This window comes from Geospiza fortis, unplaced genomic scaffold (genome assembly GCF_000277835.1).
Source record: "Geospiza fortis unplaced genomic scaffold, GeoFor_1.0 scaffold491, whole genome shotgun sequence".
NCBI classification, from domain to species: Eukaryota; Metazoa; Chordata; class Aves; order Passeriformes; family Thraupidae; genus Geospiza; species Geospiza fortis.
In genome coordinates this window covers 2,519,511-2,533,905 of record NW_005054390.1, presented here as the reverse complement: position 1 = coordinate 2,533,905, position 14,395 = coordinate 2,519,511, and the positions used below count along the sequence as shown (strand labels likewise).

The 14,395-nt window shown below is 33.1% G+C and overlaps 1 long non-coding RNA gene across 1 annotated transcript in view; it reads left to right on the top strand.

The window, feature by feature from the left end:
- LOC115948405 overlaps nucleotides 1-14,395 on the top strand; it is a 471,151-nt gene that overhangs the window by 372,613 nt on the left and 84,143 nt on the right. Inside the window, exon 4 of the long non-coding RNA XR_004082227.1 lies at nucleotides 2,299-2,342. This is a non-coding gene — a long non-coding RNA (uncharacterized LOC115948405). The remainder of the gene's footprint in view (nucleotides 1-2,298; nucleotides 2,343-14,395) is intronic.

The following is a 14,395-nucleotide window of genomic DNA, read 5'->3' as shown; positions in this document are numbered from 1 at the left end:
GTCTGAGAATGACATCTTAAAGTTAGAAATTTGCAGTGTGAAAGAAACTCTTGCAGGTTACAGATTTGGAGGTTTTTAAAGATGTTATGAATTACACACTTTAAATTTTAAGTTAAATATCAGTGAAAACAAGAAGGCCTATTTCAAAGTTAAACACTCTAAATCTAACTTCTAAATCTAAATAATTCAGTAACCTTTCCTTTCACTTCAAGAATATGCTATCACCCTAAAGAAAATTAAGGAATTCTTCCAAAATATGATACGCTCTTTCTCATTCCTCCATATAGATATTTATCAGTAAACTCTGCTTAAAACCTGTCAAGAAATCTGACAAGTGACAAGATCAGTCACTACTCTTAAAGGTGAGCTGTGGAAGGCATTCACAGTGTTTAGATAATTCCATTAGTTTCAAAAGGAGTAAATTAATAATTTACATTAAGGCCACTGCTAATTACAAAATTAACTTTGCAAAGTTTAAAAGTTTGAATAACTCTCTAGAGTGTAATTCAGCTCATGAAACAAGGAAACGCAAAGCCCAACTGATTTGAACACTAAATACTAAAGACTAAAACACTAAATACTAAAGACTAAAATAATTTAGTGCATTTAGTGTTAGAGCTGGTCATTTTTTTTGCAGGCTAGTTTGCTTTCTTGCATGCCTTTGTTGTTTTGTTTGGCTTTTTTTTTTTGGCAGGGAACTACATGTATAGAGCAGTAATAAGCTGCATAGTCAGTCAGGTAGTGCACTCACTATATGCCATTCCTGATATAAATCCCGTAATTTCTACATTTTCCTGATTTCTGCTAAGGTATCCATATTCTCAAAATTATATTTGGAAAGTCTTGATCCCACATCAGTTTCAAGTATTGTTTATTTATACAGCCAAATTGCTCAAGACTAGTTTTGTCCTCTGTCTCCACTAACTGATATGTTCTTCCTGGAAACAATCAATCTTCTTCTGTTTGGACAGTTAAGATTCATCATTTCTAATTACTGCAGGGTTAAACCCAAGGCATGGTAAATGTTGGCCCTCTAAATATATCTGTTGTTATTCTTAAACCTTGCAGCCCTCATACTTGTAACCACCATAAGTTTTGCTGAACAGAAGCATTTTTTGAATACTTACGTGAAAATTGTCTATAGAGTTTTAATACTAGGGGTGCATATACTACGGGTGCATACTGACAGAAAAATTGGTGGGAAAAATTGAGGAATAGGGCTTTTGAACTTTTGAATTTTTCATTCTTCAAAAAAGTAATATCTTAAGATACGCACATTGGAAATGTTAGCATAGGTATTGCATGCAGTCAATTCCCTTGTGAATATAATGTCAATTTTCAGATCAATCTGATTACACTTTCATCCTTTATTATGAATATTTCAAAATTATGCAATGGCATGCCAAAATTCCACAGATGAGTTTTTTGTTGCAGCAATATCAAGGACTGAGATGGAAGAACGCTAGGGTTAAGGTTCATAACCTACCCTGATTATTATCAAATTACTATTACTTGAGTCATACTTTATCAAAAATAGATTATAAAAACCCCAAACCATTAAAAATATATAATATTTCATAGAATGTTTTATACAGGCTCAAAACCAGTGAATTTAAGTGTTTTGCATTATAAAATTTTTATTTGAGCTAGTCTTTAAATGTCATTAATATCTGCAAACTGATTCAAGCTTGAAAATATGTTTCAAGAACTACAAATGTATATATTCGAAAATCATGACCCATAGTACAAAACTTGAATTCTGCATAATTGTAGACTTTCATTTATGAGATAATTTGAACATTTGATTATGAAAAATGCAATTTAAAATGCACTCTGATATGATCTAAAATGAAATTCTTTGCAATAAGAGTGGTGAGGCACTGGAACAGTTTGCCCAGAGGAGTTGTGGCTGCCCCATCCCTTAAAGAATTCAAGTCCAGGTTTGGATCAGGTTCTGAACAACCTGGACCAGTAGAAGGCATCCCTGCCCATGGCGGGGGAGTTGGAACTAGAATATCTTTAAGGTGACGGTAACCCAAACCAATCTATGATTCTACGATAATGAGATCTGTAGGATAATTCAGAAGCATATTTAATAGAAAAAAAAATAGAACTACAGGAGTGTATCTATGTTTTCATTTGCTAATTTTTCCTTTAATGTGTGTATGAGGTGTTGAAAATCATAATTCGTTCTGACTCTACCTATCAACAAATAAAAATATATGCATAAAAGGAAACATGGTATTTGATAGTGACTATTACTACCAGTAATATCAAATGTTTCTTAATCTTTTTTAGATCTCTATCCTGAGACAAAACAACAGGATGTGCCTTGGAGAAGAGTAAGTTAAAAAAATTCTTTGTCTTTGGTATATTTTCATTGTAATCATAACAACTGGTTACTGTAAATTGAGTTTCAGTGAAAGAAATCTGTTATCCATTTATTTTTAAAGTACTAAGCCACCCCCACTGCACTGTTTATGCAGACTTAACCTTGATTTAACTTTTTCATTAGGTTTTTGTCATGCATAACTTTTTATTGAGTACATTGAACTTAGGCATTAACACTTCTTAGTAAACTACTCTCAAATACCCAAGCAGCAACAGAAAACACTCCTAGATTACTTTGTTCCTTCAGGTGACTCTACTCTAGAAAAGACAACTGAAAGAAGATGAGTTATTCTTAGGAAAAACAAATTGTATGTGTTTAACTATCTATTAATCACTGAATTTCTCCTTTATCTATACCTGAAATAGTTGTTTTCTCTGTAGCACTTAGAAAGTTGCTTCTTATTGTGAAAAAAACTCATAGACCTAATATACAATTTACATCTCTCTCTCACACACACATAGCATACTTAGTGAGCTTTAAATTGAAACATTTTTCTGTCCAATTTTTGTATTGTTTTACTTTTTATTGTTTTGTTTTATATAGCTTTGCTTTATCCCAATAACAAGTTCAGATGCCAGAGACTCAATGGCATAGCTTGAGCAGAAATATGTTAACTGCTTGATATGGAGGGAATGGCCAACAGAAAGTTGTTTTTTCTTTTAAGTAAAGAACCCATCATGCTGTTATTCAACAGGAAAATTTGTGCAATGTTTTTAACATGGACTACTATAACCATGCTGCATTATAATGCTGGCTGCTAATACTTATTTCTGTATGTTAAAGATACCATAAAGTCTGTTTGGAAAAGGTAAAGTTACTATAATCCTGAAGTTTTACAGAGAAGATGAGCACACCTGGAATTTTGCCTTTGATTTGGTGAGTTTAGGACTTGGATTTAGAACAAAGACTAATCCCAGTCCCTAAAGAAACAGGAGTTCTCTAGACAGGAAAATGAGTCTTGTTTCACTACACACACAGAAAAAGATGCAAAGGGGCAAAGGAATGAGCAATACTGGGAAAAGATCATCTGTGCTAGCTCCTGAGTGAGAGAATCTTTCATTTTTCTTTTCTCCAAATTTAAAAGCAATCTTCTAAAGCTACAGAAATCACTTGAGGTATATCTTCGATTCATTTCAATTGTCACAGTTCCGTTCCGTTCAGCACAGTGGTATTAATTTTCATCACCTCACTGCATGAACATAAATCTTTATTACCTCAATTAATGAGTTTCATTTTTCCTTTCCTTTGATGTGTTTTGTGAGAATACAGTATACTTTCAGAGCACTCTAAGAGACATCTGGCATACGATCCTCCGTATGTAGCTACACTGATTTCAGGCCTACTGAGTTATTTGTATCATACTCAATAAATAAACGTATTTTTATTCTGGAGTTGTTTTTCAGTACTCCAGGTTGTATCTTAATAATGCCACTAGATGGTCAGAAATAATGTTTTAATGGGAGGAAACAAGACAAGAAGGGAAAATGCCATTTTCTAGCCTTAAAGATGTTATGTTGCAAAATATAATGAATCACTCACGTAAGTGTCTGAACAACACATTTAGAGACGAAGTGGACAACTGATATTTTCCTAAATTAGGATATTTTCACACAGAAAACTATGCATGAAGTTGACTTCATATGGTTGCAAGCAACACTAGCAATATACTTCTAACCAAATAGGAGGAAAAAGGGATATTGAACAGTGAGATGTGTGTTATGTCCTAAAACTGATATTTTGATTCAAAATGCAGTAAAATACTTTACCTATTCAATATACAAATTGCAGCTCCATTGATAGAATCATAGAATAGAATCATACAAACATTTAGATTAGAAATGCTAATGTTAAAATCTTAAGATTATCGTGTCCATTAACCTAGGACTGCCAATTCCACCACTAAACCATGTCCCTAAGCATCACGTTTACTGATACTAGCAGGTGAAAAACAGATTCACTAACTTGCAGACTACTATTTCATGCCAGCCAAGGTGCCATTACAACAAAAATGTTCAGACCAAATTAAGATTACAGAATAAAGCTAACATTGTGTTAGCAGAAGGTGTGTGATAATTTTTGCACAATTGTCGCTCACCAGATTAATCCTGGACTGCACTTAAATGCAATGCACACTAACAAACTAAAAATGTTTTAATTAGGTCTGTATAAATTCTTTAATATTTGCAAGGATGGTTATAAAAAAAATATTTTAGGATGTCAGAAACACAAGGATGAACTTCCTTATGAAAATGAAGCCTTGTCTTTTTCTGGAGAAATAATAGGAAAGTGTTGTTAGCCTGAGGGAAGTAAAATTTATTTTTCAACTGATTCTTTATTGTTCTGTCAAATGACAAATGTTTATCATCAACTTTAAATATTTCTTAACCCGTCAGACTAATATTAAAGTCCCTTAAAAATTGACTTACAGATAATGTGGATTTTTGAAAAATGTCTAAATGATAGTGTTTGGAAACAGGTATATTTTCACTTTAGAAATTATTTTGTTTATTGTTTTAAATAAATTTTTCAGAAATTTGAAGACGCTGAAAAAACTCTAATTGTTAGTCTGTTAGGCGTACACCCAGTGCTAATGGACAAATAAGTAGGCTTGTTGTTTTGATTAGGATTAGGGCAGGGATCAGTGGGGTGGGAGTGCCTTCTGACAGGAGGTGGCCTAGTGAGGCAGAGGGTTGGTTTTGCAGTCCTGTTAGGAGGGTGGCTAGTCATAGGGGGAAGGCTAGGGCTAAGTTTATAGGTATCCCTTTATTATATGGATAAAATCTCTTTCTTATCATTCAATCAATTGAGATCTCTAAAAATATTATTACTAAGAGATTCCTAGAAATGCAATATGTGCAAATAGACAGAAAATTCTCTCTTTTAACTTTATTATTCTTCTGATATATCTAAATCATTGTCCAAAGTCAGCTAAACAGTTTTTAATAGTTGGATGAGGAAACCTCTTCACCCATTTCTTTTCTTCTGAATTGCCAGCAGAAATATTTGTCTGCAAAGGCGAATTACTATGTTCTTTGTTTGCAAGTAAAGGTTGAAGTTGTCAATTCAAATTTTATTATGCAATAATGCAGTTAATAAAAAAAAATAACTATTATATTTTAAAATTTTGTAATGTTAGTAATAATGTGCAGATTACTGGTTGTATTCATGTCTTTATGGCACTGGAAACATCACAAAAATAATGTTATATTGATGACTTTCAGATTGATATTTTATGAAAAGTCTTGTATGTTAAAATAAACTTCAAGAAAAAGAATCAGAGATAGAATTAAGGAAATAAATTAAAAAGAAACCTATGACACAAAAATTGGTTCATATAAAAAGAAGTTAGAAATAGTAAAGTCTCCACAATTTTGACACAATCATATGAAAAGATGATTTTTCTGGTTGAAATGTAACTAAATCTGCATTACTAATCAAAAAAAGTTGAACAGATTCTATTATAATTGGTGTTAATTAAATCATATGACTGCATTTGTTGTATCATCATGCTTCAGAATCTGTACCTTAGCAAGATAAAAATTGTGTTCCTTAGGCTTTGAAGTGATTTAAAAGAATATTTCAGTGCTAATATGCAATGAGACCTTGATGTTCATATGATTTCCAGCAGAATTCTTACAATACTCTTCTTCAGCTGCTCTAGTTTGATATGAGGTCCAGTGTATGTACATCTAAGTAATGAATGGAGCAAGTTATGTGATCTTTGAGTCTGTAGAGATAAGTATTTTTCAGTTCTTTGTCTCTTCATACAGCAGATTTTCTAGTATTCTCTTCACAAATTTCTGCACTCTTTCACAGTTCTGTGTGTTACATGTTCCTTAACTAAATAGAATTGGCTAATATTTTAGTCCTTTCTATTTATTTTAGTCAAAATAATAGTAAACTGTAAATGGTATTTCTAAGTGAAAACAAAAGATACAAGAGAACACTTCAACCTGATATGTGCTAAAAACTGAGTAAAACACATCTACATCCCACCTAAATATTAAAGAAGTATAAAATTGCATGTATACAAACTGAGAACAATTTTATAATCTCGTAAAATGACTATGCAGCATATGGCTTAAATTAGTGGCAAAAAAAAAAAAAAGCAGGTAGAAAAACACCAGTCTACATATATGTTCTTGCCTTTGAATAATTCTTTTTTCTCCTTGAGTGTTTAAAAGTCACTAAGAAATCCTAGCCCTTTATTATATTAAGGTCCTGAAAAATTAGCAAGGCTTTTGTTTTAGATACTTTAATGGTCTGTTCATTTCACTGGCAAAGGTAAAGTTTGTTAGTCTTTCTAAAACACTTTACAAAGATTACATGCCCCATGGGATCTCAGCAGATAACCTCACTCTTTTTTCACAAGATAAATGAAAAAAAGTATAAAATAATCAGGCTTATACTTATATGCCACTTATATTTTCTGAAAAGAACAAATGAATCTCCCAGAGGGCAGATCCAACCAATACTGCCCAGTTATTTAGAGTGGGAATAACCAATATTTTCAGCTGTAGGGTAGAAACCTACCTTTCTGAAAAGACAAAGGGAATTATTTCAGTGTATTAACTACCTGGAGCAAGTACCTAAATGCTTTGTAATATATATCAGGAATCTCAGTACAAGGTTTTGACGTTGTAGTATTTTTGTGAAATCAAAAGTTTAGAGGCCTATAGACAGTTACCATTGCTCTAGGATATGAGATTTTATAATTGCATCATGAATAATGTATCTCCTGCACAGCTTCCTTTTACATATGATCTGCTGCTGTCCACATAAGAATCTTAGTCATCTTTCAAACTGATCAATGCACCAATTTCTTCGTTTCATCAGGAGAGATGAAATGGCAGCAGTGAAACTAGCTCAAGGATATCTACTAAACTTACACGTCAAATGTTACTACATTCATTATACATATCATGTTTCATCTCTATAAAAATCCATCTATTGTCGAATGTCTTAGGCCTCTTTCTCAAAGGGCTGTTTTCACTTTGCAGCCTTTATCACCCACTGACTTTGTAAAAATAAGAAAAAAGTAATACATTTGGGTTTGAGCTTTCTCAGTTTTGCAATTTAAGGCAAAGTTATAAGCTTGCTTACAAGATTAATCTCAGCTGTTACGGTTATGATGGCTTCACAGAGTTTCTGTTGATTGTTTCATTATTTACTTTTACCACATTGCAGAGGATTGATAGTGGGATGGCAGTAATGAGTAATTCAGTGTGGATCAACAGTTGGTACTAAAGGTAAATTTCTGAATTAACAAACTGAAACTATTGGCTTTTAATGCAATTAGCATTTTCATTCTTATAGTGTCAAGACAAATGTAGAGGAAAACCATGACAAAAAATTTTTTCCTCTTGCACGTAATTCAGGTCTGAGGTCAGTAAATGAGAGGTGGAGTGGCTTCCCTCAGATGGCTTCTGTGTCATGTCTGGAAGAGAGAGATGTTGCAGCATTTTTTGGTCTTTGAGGCCAGCGGTCAAGTGCTTGTCTGCAGCAAAAGTTCCTACTGTTTGCTCACTCTTTTCTTTTCTTAATATTGAGAACATTGTTACTGAAATGTGTTCTGACATTTCCTGTTGTTAGTTAGGGCCAAAACTCCAATTCTGTAAATTTTATACTGATGGAAATATCTCTGAAGTTTGGATATGAGGAGGTCAGATGAAAAATTCAAATGCTTTTATTTGGATAAAAATGTTTCCCTACCATACTTGAAGGCCTGCAGCTGAGTCTCCATGTTCAAAGCACATTAAAAGATAAATAATTAGTAATATACTATGAAGAAACATAAGACAATACAGTTATTGTCCAAACAGTAGTGTTTCAATCTGTAATATGGCAACAACAGCAAGAAGGCAAAGTGAGGTAAGTGTAAAAGTTCTCTCTTAATGATGATGTTTACATAAGTACCATAACATATGCTTTAGTAGATCCCACAGAAGATAATTATGCTTAAGTTCTGTGCTGTTTTGTAGATTTTTCATAAGATTTTTTTTTATTATTGTGGTTTTGTTTTAAAAAAGAAGGAAATACTAAGAACACAATACTTGAAATAATCATCAGATAAAATTAATTTGATACAGTTATCAGTAGATAATTGGAGACACACAAAATGTGGTATTTTGCCTCTGCCAAAGAGATAAACATTTTACATTATTCAATATAAACAGTATTATTTTCATGTAGTGCAGAATTTTTCCTTGTCATTCTGTTATTGTGGATCAGACAGCCAAATTTTTTATTTTCCAGCATTAGTGTTTCTGTATGTTTACTCATGAATGGCTTCTAAATGTTTTGTTTTGCCAGTCTTGTATTACGAAGGAAGACTATTTTCAAACACTTCATTCTGTGTGTGATTTGAAACTCCAACCCAAGAAAAAAAAGAGACACCACTAATCAAATATTAAAAAAAAAACATGAAATAATCTCGTCTATTTTATAATCATAATGGCAGGAAGCTCAATATTTCTGCTCAAACAAAAAGCCTGTATACATATTTACCAAAGGCCTTATGATGTTTGCCGTCAACTTTGCAGAAGACAACATTTATAAAACCTTTACAGAGTCTGGCAGGTGCCATGGATTCTCCTGGGGATTAGTTTTATCCAGATATTGTCTTTCATTTGAACTTCAAACATTTTTTTCTTTTTGTTAGAGGCAGATTTTTAATAAGTTTTGGAGATTAAAACCTTTTCTATTTGTGTCATTATAATACCTACTTTGAATTTACTTATGGGAAATAAATCCCAGTAAAGCTAAAGACTATTGCAATTTTTAAGAGGGGGGGAAAAAGATAAAGAGGTGTAAATGTAGTTTGAATCACTGAATGAACTAAAAGCATGAACTAAATGCCATGGAGCTTTTCTTTAGGGTTTGTTTTTTTTTGCCCTGAATGAATAAAAAGCAGGTATTTTCTAGTATTTCCATTTTTCAACATCTAGTCCTACAGAGGCCATATTATATTACAAAAACACAAAATATTGTGTTTAGTAAGACCTAATCTTACCAAAAAGAATCAGTTTGGGATTTCATTCTGAAAGTGCAAATTAAGATATGAGGGAGATACTTAACTGATATTGTTTCTTTGTGAAGCCCCACAAGTAGGTGAAACACGTAGATCCTTCCTTTGTAGATTCTGCATTTTGGAAAAAACACAAAATGGTGTTCAGAAAGAGGGTCATTAGAAAGATACTTATAAATTGCTGTTTTTTTGATATTGTTTGTATGTAGAGAATGTTTTTAATTCAATAGTACATCTTAATGTAAGGATAATGCAAAAATAAAATGGAAAAAAAATCTTTAAAGTATCAGAATTTAGGCTCTCAGAAGACGTCTAGTATTTTGAGAACCAGGATCATATGTTATTTATTTTTTAATTGATAAGCTCTCTTTTTCTCTTAGTTTCTGAAAGGGAAGACTTACAAGGATCTTCCATCCTCTCTGGTTTACCACAATTCTCTTGGGTGCTAAATGAAAAGGATGTCAGCAGATTTTTTTTGCCCGCTTTTATTTTCCCAGAGCAGATAAGAACGTCCTCAGAACCTGGCCCCTCTGACAGCTGAAGAGGAGGGTGTCCACCTTTTTACCTGTTTGTCATTCACTCTAGGACTCTTTGACAAATGAGATGTGTGTCCTTTCAGCAAGGCTTTTATCTGTTTTCTACTGGACCATAGACCTGAAGATCAGTCTCATAAATTTCCACACTGCTAAATTTTCCAGTTAAATCCTTCTCACCCAGCAGCCCGCTGGAATGCTTTGTCTGGTGGATTCCTCTGTGCTAGTCCTGCTTCTGACTGTTTCTGCTTAGGGGCTTAAAAACATTTTTTTTTCATTGATTATAAGCATGGCTGCCAAAGAAACTCTGCAGTACACTTACAAGTACAGAAGAACCATCCTCTCAGGGAGTTGAGCTTGTAGAGGAATGAGGGAAAAGTGAAATATCGAAACAAAAACAAAAACACTTGTTTTGACTTACAGGTAGAAACTAATTTTATTTTTTAAAAATAGTGAATTATTAATATAAATGCAATTTTTACCCTCAGGAAAATCTCTTTTTTTCTTGTAAATTTCTATTCTACTTCAATGAAGCAGGATTTATAATTCTAACTACCGTAGCAGAATGATGCATCATGACTTTGCTGCATTTTAGAGGGGTATGCTAATACTCATCCAAAGGACTTGAAATATTGTTGAAATATTAAAATTTTTTAGCATTATAAAGGACTACCTGTAGATCTTAAAGCATAAAAGGGAAAGAATTACTGACCTATGGCCAAATGTAAGGTAGCTATTTCAAAATTTTCTCAGTCATAAACAATAACATCTGTATTTAAGGAATAAACCACTACCATTTGGGATCCTCTATGAATCTTGGAAACCTGATTTGGATTGCCATTATATGAAAAAGAATATTAAGGGCTAGTTCAGATTACTGTTCAAGGGTTGCTGAGGAATACACTTGGTGCAGGTAGCTCAGTTTGCAAGCTGCTGACTGAGCTGCAGGTTCAGCTGTGGGGGCTGGGAGCTCCAGGCAAGAAGAGGTCAATGAACCGCTGACCCTTTGCACAAAAAGATGTGCAGGGACTTCTGGCACTATCCAGGCGACTGGACACTCAGAGACATGGCAGAGGCTGAGGTGACTGGACACTCAGCTGGAAGAGTGAGACCTTCATTGCACAGACTGAGGGTATGAAAGCCCAGGGATTCCTTTACTCAGAGTCCCTCCCAGGAGGCACTCAGCTCAAGCTGCTATTTCGTTATTTTACCATAATTAAATTATTTCAAGGATCTGGACACCTTAGACTCTTCTATAAGAAACCTGGGGTTGAGCTGATGTGGAAACCCAGTCTGACTGTGTGAGGAGTGGGGTGTAGCTGTGAAGTGGAGTAGTCCCAGCTCAGGGGTGTGAGACAGACTGCCAGAGCAATTCCTGGATGGATGGGCAGGGAAATGTCCTTAACATGGCAACCCCTCATCAGCCTGTCCCTCCATACTACAAAAGCACACATGAAATGTAGGTTATTACCATGTTGGTTTAGTCCTCTTATAGTCTACAGAAACATAGAAGACTTTGAAGAAATAAATACTGGAGGAAAGTTTTTGTGCCTAGGAGGTCACTACAAAATACAGAAATAAGAGACAATGTAATGGAATATGAACATTCATCTCTTACTTACAGAAATAGCTAATAAAATGGAAGATTTGTTTATTTTTTTTTTTAAATTCAAAGAGAGCATTTTCTCTTTTTTGACATCACTTAAAAATGTAAGTTCTTCCTAGAATATTATCTTCACTTTTGAGCTATTCAGCAATGGAGGGTAGGAACTGAGTGGGAGAGATTCCACAGTTGGTTTTTTTTAATGTTATATAATCTTATATTGTTGGGGGAATTCAAAGAGGATGATGGTACATAATATACACTAGAATATATGCTCTTTTTGTTCATTTTCCTACATGCAGTAATATTTGTGATAATGGTTCACTTTTGTGCAGGAAACTTTTTCAGATGCACTTAAAAGAGTCACTTTACAGAATCTGGAAAATTTCTCTTATCTATTAAACCAGAAATATTTCAAAGCATGCTGTATAATTAAGCATGGTCTTCCCTACCTGTGTAAAAATCCTAAATCAAACTGTGTTTTTCCAAGGTGTTTCCAAGACATTTCCAAGCCTTACTTACATCTAAGGATTCACCAATTGGCGTAGAATTCCCTATTTTTCTTCTTATTTCCCTTTTTTTTCTCCTTGCTAGTGATTACTCAGATCTAGAAAATATCCTCCTTTTTACTACTAAAATTAATGGTGGAATTCAGGTGTAGGAGCTTGAGATAGATCAAAATTCAGAGACAAAAGAGAAAATATTTAATAAGATATTTTGTCTGTTTAATTCAGTCTGTAAATTAGGGGTCGTTTTGCAATATTGTCTGCAAATTTATCTATAGTTACAGCAACTTTTGTAACATGATTTCTGATCTAGCACTTGTGTTAGTGTGAAGGTTTGTGCATGACATTTATATAAAAAGATCAATCTTAGAGATCTAAGTGAACATGAAGAAGAAAATGAAAGTGAAAAATGGACTTGGTTGTATTATTTGCTCAATTAAGATCTGTATTCATTTCTGAACCACAGCATTTTTCATTTCTTTAAACTGGTTCTATTTCAAAGTAAAATTTAAAGAAATATAATGTAGAAAAAAGCTCTTTAATGAGTGAACAAAAGGAAAGTCTAACTTCTAAGTTTTCTTTACAGTCACATGCAGTCAGATATGGAATAGGCCTGCTGAATAACATTCTTCAGCATTATTCAATGCATATTAGTCCCTGGATTGCTATGAGCAATAGCATTACTGAGCAGTAACATTAATTCATTAATTTCTTTAAAATTACTTTAACTGTAAACAATCTCTGATTTGTTATTGACTTTTTTTGAAAGCTGTGCATAGTTCAGCTAATCTATACTTCATGTTGTACCTTTTATTACTGTATTTAATTTCCTGGTTTGGTCAGATTTGAGATGTTTCATATCCTCCTTCCTTTTTGAACGCCTTTTTAGGAATATTTTTCTCTTACTAATCAGGCAAAAGCTTTCATTTCAACTCTTCCAAGAAATCCTAATACAAAGTTCTACAGAATTTTTTAAATTTATATAATCAAGAACAAAATCTGCATCTTCTGATTTAGGCCTGCCAAACTGATTGTGGGGGAACTTCACTTGGTGTAAGAGGTTTTCCCACTTGAATGTTTGTGGAGAATGAAGGTGCTAACATGGAAATCAGTTATTTGCAGAACACTGACAGATAAATCTAATTTTCAGTACTTTCCAGTTTTTAACAATTTTTCATTGTTTTTTGATAGTCAGTTGATGTCACTTTAACCTTTTTGTCATTAATTGAGGAAAGAGAATTAAAACAAGGTTTAAAAATCTTCTGTGAGGAAGAGGAAAGGACAGATAAGAAAAGCAAACATTCCTGCATGGACCATTTACTACAAGTGGTGTGAAGTTGTTTTGAATTATGCAAGGCTGAGTCTGTCTCAGGGCACTGAACATGAAAATTCCCTTAATGACTCAAATGCCCAAGAGTTAAAACATTAGATTTCTCAGAGCAGTGAAGGAAATCTCGTGGTTGATGTAATATGCTGTATTTCTTCAAACAGCCACAATATTAAGAATTTTCAGAGGAGAACAATGAGCAGAATATGTGAATAATTCTGGGAATAAAATAAAGGTGTTAGATGTAATATTGCACTACAATTGGAAATTTCCCTTATTAGATAATAATCTAGTGATAAAATATGGAAGAAATAAATGTCAGGGGCAATATAATACACTGGAAACCTTTCAAAAAGAAACCCAGATTATTGTATTAAATGTAGAGTATTAGGAATAGGGATTAATATATTAATTTTTGGTTGTTGATTATGTCAAAGGAAATCATTACAATTATCAAAGCCTGTGCAGCTAGGGGGCAAAAAGGCAAATTAAACTAAATATTATTCAAGAAATAATGCATAGGTTTAGTAATTTCACAATATGATATTTTGCTGTATGAATTTTTATCCCAGGAAATAATTTACAGATTGCATTGCTTTTATGTTTGCACAGTTTATACTACAAGGTTTAAGGTCTGAATAAAACCTTCTATTTTATTGAAATAAACAATTAATTATTGTTGTGCTTGCACAAGAGTGTCAGAACTTAATAAAGCCTTTGCTTTATATAAAAGGTAAAATCATAATCAGACAAGGAGTGAGAAATTTTCTTTTATTATTACATAGAATGGAAAAATGCTCTGAATGTAAAAATTACCTCAACAAGTACTTATTTGACATCCTGATATAAAATATTCTCTCTAATATTAAGACTTCTGATATCTCAGTTTCATCATATTAAGTGTTCTGTCTCTTTATATGTTGCTATACCACCTTGTCTTCTTTTTTAAATTATATGTAATGAAGGCTTTAAAAATCAGAATCAGTTGTTGTCCTAGGAAATATATA